The following is a 6,246-nucleotide window of genomic DNA, read 5'->3' as shown; positions in this document are numbered from 1 at the left end:
TCTGGGGATTTTTCAAACACCATTTACTCTTCTGATACACTTCCCCCCACCATCCCGGTCCACACATATCTTGGATTCCCACACTGTCAGCATATCCTGCCCTGCCTACTGAGCCCCTCTCTGAGTAGCAGACAGGCAAATTCAGTCTGACTTTCACATGGAGGTAGATGGTTAGAGACGCTGCATAGTAATATAGCCAGAGAAGTGTATTGCCTGTCTATCACACCCCTTACATAGACTCAGAAATACACATGACCGCATATCACAGACTCACGCTTCCAGAAACCACACAAGCTCAGATGCCAGCACACACAGAAACACACTGACACGTACACACTCACCCAGACACATCATTTCCTGTGCTTTGTCTCTCAAATGGAAATACAGACTCGTCCAATGCAAATACAGCCATCTTTCACCCCAGGCTACATATACAAACACAGATACAGCCGCAAACTCTGAAACAAGCTTTCACAATTGTGTAGGTATATGCCCCACCCAGAAACTCTATTTCACATATAGCTCCACACCCGATCTGAATATAAATAGAGAAACAAACCTTTACTCATATACACAAAGCACATATGCACTCACACGTACACATGTATGCGCATGCGTGCGCATGCGCACACCCACACAGATTTAGATTTATTTGCTGTACTGTACGATCTTATCTCATTTTGGGCCAGGGTCTGAGGTTATGTCTTATTGTTTTATTTTCCTCTCCCTCTTTCATCTCTTCCCTCATCACAAATCCTTTTTTAATCACTTATTTAACACCATCAGCATCTTGCGTGATACTTGTTTCCACATTAATATTGTCAATCAGTGAATTGCATTCTGGGACTGCTACCAATTAGGGAACAAATTTCCTCTTGCATAAGATACCGCTGAGCAAAGATCTGTTCTGTAGCCATGAGTTTCACACAAACCTAGGGTCTGGAGAAGGACCATTTCTGTGCAATGCAAGGCAAACCAGAGGAAACTGTGAGATGTGCTGGGAAGTACAGTGGAGAAATTGAACTACTGGCTTCTTTGAGTTAGTTACAGTCTGGGTGAAAGGCACCCAGTTGTTAGAGTTTATGGATGGAGGGATGGATGATGGATGGATGAAAAAACCTGGATGAATGAAAGGAAGGGAGGAGTCCTATTGCTGGGATCACTTCAAAGTAGACTTGAAAAAATGGTAAGCCTATTGTTACAGCAGGAGTCACTGCCCTGCCTGAGTGGGTTTTTTTTCTCTGTGTGTGAGTAGTTTACAGTCTTTAAAGACAGGTTGGGTTATAGTTAGGTTTTGGATGTAGTTTTGTGGGTGGAGCTGTTGCAAGTAGCAACAAAGTTTGCTCCTCTTTATTCTCTCTACTTTGAATCCATACATGGAACAGGACAGTAGTATCTGGGCAGAGATTTCTTTGTGAAGGGCTTGCCTACATGCTGTTTGTGACTACCTCTGTTCAAGGATTGATGTATGTGGTGTCAGAAACAAGCTGCACTGTGATAAAAAAACAACTGTTTTTTCTGTCAGTAACTGTTCCCACAATGGGAAACTGAACCATTAGGCCACACTAGGAGCAAAGGAAGATGATGAGATAGGTGAAAATCCTGAGGATGGCTCAATGATTTGAAAGGTTGCTCCTTCTCTCCCTCATCCAGACCAGTTGCTCTGCTGGTGACACAGCCCTGCTACGGTCCATGGATCTGCACTGATACACACCCTCTGGGGATCTGGCTCTTTGTTTCTTTAGAAAGCAGGGACCTGAATGCAAGACAGATTGGACTCTTTTGTGACTGTTAGAGCCCCAGCTCAAGAGCTGTGTGGATGGACAATAGCTGTTTATACAGAACAGGATGGAGCCCACAGCTTGAGCGGGGCACCTGAGAGCGCATCAGAGTTGTGTGGGGAAAGCTGGGGACTGAGCCTGGGTTTTGAGCTGTGCCCATGGACTCCCTGCTGCCTCAGCTGGAAGCCTGCATTTTCTACTGCAAAGGTGATTAGCCATGGGAATAGTTCACCTGGGAAGGGAGGGAGGGATTTTCTGCCACCTGAAGTTTTTTAATCCAGCTCTGTTGTCTTTCTGTAGCTCTGCCAGGAGTCTCTGGGCCCATTGCTGGAATCACTGGGTCAGATTCTCTGTGCAGGATGTCAGAATGATCCCTACTGACAAAACTTTCTCAGCAAAGCTGTGGTTTCACAGGCCTTCACTACTGTGTTTTTAAGAGCCATCACATTTGAATTAATGCTCCCTAGCTCAGTTTTAAAGGACAGAGCTAGAAGCTGCATTGAATTCTTAAGCAAGCAATGCCATTCAACAACAGAGAGGGTTGTAAATATCTGTTGCTTCATCTGAGGACAGCATGAATCCTTAAGGAATGATGCTTTTTAAGAATAAAGGCCTCCTATTAAAAAAGCTTGGAAATTCACAGGTAAGTTCACCCAAATGGCCTAAACTCTTCCATTGCCACACAGAAAGAAACAGCGTGGTTCAATAGCAAGGAACCAGTGTGCAGATTCATTGGTGTGGCATCTGTTCTCAGTACTACAACAAGCTCATGAGCTGATCTTAGGCAAGTCACGTGACAATTCTCTGCCTTGATTTCCCTAAGGAAGATATTCAGATGGAAATGATGTGCTGGTGGTTTTGAGTCTTAAGGTGAAAAGGGGAGTTGGATCTTCCTTTAGTTTTCTGTAGTAGGTGGTGTCAGAGAGTTGTGTATTGGCTTCTTTTATGTAGTCTTCATGGGTAAGGATAACTATAGCTCCTCTTTTATCTGCTGATTTTATTATTATTTGGTGCTTGGGTCTTAAAGATTCTATGGCCCTTCTCTCCGCACTAAATGCCCTGTTGGAAAGCATATTGGAGAAACCAAATGACAACTGTGTACCAGAATGAACGCACATCAAAAATCAAAGACAAAAATACCCAATTACCTGTGGGTGCACACTTCTCACAAGACAACTGCTCTCTCTCCAATCTCAGTTCTAATCCTCAAAGGGAATTTATAAAGCACCTTTCGTAGATGAGCCTATGAACTCACTTCATCAACCTAATGGATACAAGAAATCATGGACTAAATATAGACATTAGATTTATGGCACATTTTAACCTGCCTACCATATGATAACCCCAGATAACCTGTCTGCATTTCACCAGCTATGTTCTATCACCAGTTCTACATTCCTTCCTTTTCCCCTCCACCTACCTACGACTTATTGTCTCCCATTCCCTCTGATCCTTACTGCCATGTATTTGCATTTTCTCAGACCTGCGTTTTGGCTTCTATTGCACCCAGGAAAGCACATACAACACCAGCAGACTCCCCCTATGCCTGAAGAAGTGTGTTTGTGCCGGAAAGCTTCCACAGAACAATTTTTCCAACTATTTAGTTGGTCTAATAAAAGATATCACGTCTACCCAAAGAACCTTGTCTGCCTGTGTCCTTAAACCAACACGGCTACAACCAACAACCATGGAGTCCATGATTCACCCAGCCAGTTATAATCCTTGCCGGACAAAGTCTTAGTTTGGGAGAACTGGTTCGCTCCTTTGGTCTCAACGGACCAGATCCCTGACTGGTGTAAATCCACACTTCCACTGGGGGCCATCAGCAAGACAGCAGTTGTGGCATCATCCATGACTTACCAAGTGCTGGAACAGGCCATACCATCCCTTGAAGTCATGGTATTATGCTGCTTCCCCATCCCCATACTCCATCCCATCTGCCCACAGCTTCTATAGCAGAGCTGGGTGCAGTGTACAACACACTCAATCCTACCTTCCTTTCTCCTGCACCAAATACCCAAGCTGTAAGAGACCTGCTGTTTTCACCTTGAAGCTGTGCTATGCTCTTCCAGAGCCCACCCCAGCTAGGCTGTTTGGGCTCCTGCCCCTAGTAGTTCCAACAAATACTATGTGGGTCCATCTTTTCTTTCTTGCTCTTGTATTTTGGTGAAAATCCAAGACCTCAGCTTTTTAGCCTGTAGCTGTCAGGATTAGCAGATCAACTGCAGCACCTGGCCTGTGAGTAGCAGATGTTTCACTAGTCTTAGAACCTGACTGGAGACAGTTCTTGCAAGGGACTTGGCTCGGTTCTGTGGAGCTGAGGGGCACTGAGAAGCCAGAGAAACATCCAACCCCCAGGAGCTATAGCACTCATAGCAGTCAACAATTGCTGAGCAGCTGCACTGCATGTTCCTGGTTTCTCTGCCCAAATCCAGGAGGTTAGTGGGGGTCACTGAGAAGAGAAGGGGATCTGGAAGCAGGTCTCCTGGGTTCTGTGACTAATGCTACCAACAACTCACTCAGCAATTGAAGCAATTGAACAAATTGCTTCCTTCCTTTCCCTCATGCATGACCAGTCCTTTACCTTGCATCAACAGTATCATGTCTGGGGAGGGATCTAAATCTCACTGTTGAGATCTACTGATACTTCTGCTCAGTGTGTAGGCTAAACTAACAACCCATCAGGCTGCCTAAGGAGGGAGATAGGGAAGAATGCAGAGAATATCCTAATGCCAATATCTAAATCTGGGGGCCATACCATCAGGTCCTGCATGCAAAGTGCTATCTCATCCCACAGGGGCCCAGCCTGAAAAACTCGTCCCAAGTCTACCCCACGGCTGCTGCTCTGAGGTCAGTACTGCTCCCTCTGCAGGTCCTGCTACTGGCCAGCGTCAGAGCCAGTGGGTTTGTTGGACCTTGGTTCTGATCCACTGTAGGAAGCCCTATGTTCCCCTCAGCCTCAGCTTCCCCATCTGTAAAAGGGAGCAAGCAACACAAAGCTGGGTGTCTGAGGTTGAATTCAAGCCAGCCCTGAGCCTCAGTTGGAAGCATATCCACCCGCCCTGTGCTATGATCTCCTCACTTAGGCATGCATTCCCCAGCTCTGCAGACCTCCCCATCCCCCTCTGCAAGCCATGCTGCTGCTGCTATTTCCATAGACACTTTACACGTCACTGCTTCTTTCCTGGATTCATCCTGGAATGAGGCACCCTTCCCAAGATGCCTGCCAGGGGCTCAGCCACAAACTCTGAGCCCAGCCCCGTGGGAGGAGAGCCTGGCCTCCGTGCAGGCACAGCAGCCCATGCTGGGCCTCCAGCTCCACATTGCCAGCACGTCCAGGCAAGTGGCCTGGAATGACCTTGTCTGCTGCATCTCCTCTAGCCTGTAGCAGTTTCCCCAGCACACAGCAATCATGGGACCAGTGGCTGCTTTCTGTAAATCAGCTACAAGATCAACAACTGGCTGCTCCGGCTTTCACTGGCTGATGGGAGAGGGGGTCATCAGCACAGTGATCTGGGTATCCTGTGTGGGGGGGAAGTCAGTGGTTGCTAAATTGCAGTACTTTTTATCCACCTATGTGTCTATCCATCTATTCCCTTATGCTTTCTTAAACATTATCACTCAAAATCTCACATGCAGTTACTAGCCTCCTCAGTTTGCCAGCCACTGTTTGGAGCAGATCTAGTTACAACACAGACCCCACGTCACAATTCCCCTGGGTGCAATCATTCTGTATATGGCTGCAACGTATCTGCCTGCTCACTGTCTGCTCAGTGTCGGTTGGCTCTGGGCACGGCAGCAATGGGAGTGGAACATTTGCATGTCCTGGCCTCAAATGGAGAAGAAAGTTATGTTGCTCCTGAGAACAGTGGATGATGGGATCGAATTTAAAGGATTGTAGGTATCTTGCCTCACGTTCCATATATTTGCTGAGAAGAATGTTGATATCATGAAAAACATATGGGAAGTTATTTTCCACTGGCCACCAGGCCATGTGCCTAAAGATAGGGCTTCTGAAATGATAGCAGCCTCACCCAGAGCACTACGACCATAGGACGGCACCAGCATTAGCAGATGTACAACTCTGCATACAGGCAGCTACCCACTTTCCAGGCCAGGAGGTAGTGGATGTGGACCCTCTCACTGTAGTGCTGCCTGATGCCATACTGAGACATTGCACATTATTTTGGGCCACAGATTTTAACATGGAACAAAAATAAATCCCTGTTTGTTTAATTTTATTGGGACACTGGGGCAGCTTCTTTCAAGCCAGGATGGTTTTGGCCAAAAGGTGGGTATTTGCTTGCCTGAGCTATAGGAAGCCCAGAGGATCCTGGAATGCTTACCCACCATGCAGTACGGGTCTGCTCGTACAACCTGATACTGTGTGGCCACAACCCAGTGACGTATGCTGCCAACTGTGAAGACACTGTGCGAAAATAGTGCAGTTAGTGCAACTGTGTCA

At 46.7% G+C, this 6,246-nt stretch overlaps 1 protein-coding gene across 1 annotated transcript in view; it reads left to right on the top strand.

Moving 5' to 3' along the window:
* SLC38A3 (solute carrier family 38 member 3) overlaps positions 1–6,246 on the top strand; it is an 86,698-nt gene that overhangs the window by 26,979 nt on the left and 53,473 nt on the right. The gene's annotated exons all lie outside the window — the stretch shown is intronic.

The sequence above is a fragment of the Alligator mississippiensis genome, chromosome 12, assembly GCF_030867095.1.
Source record: "Alligator mississippiensis isolate rAllMis1 chromosome 12, rAllMis1, whole genome shotgun sequence".
NCBI lineage: Eukaryota > Metazoa > Chordata > Crocodylia > Alligatoridae > Alligator > Alligator mississippiensis.
The sequence above is the reverse complement of the archived record's forward strand: the minus strand, read 5'-3'. Positions and strand labels throughout refer to the sequence as shown.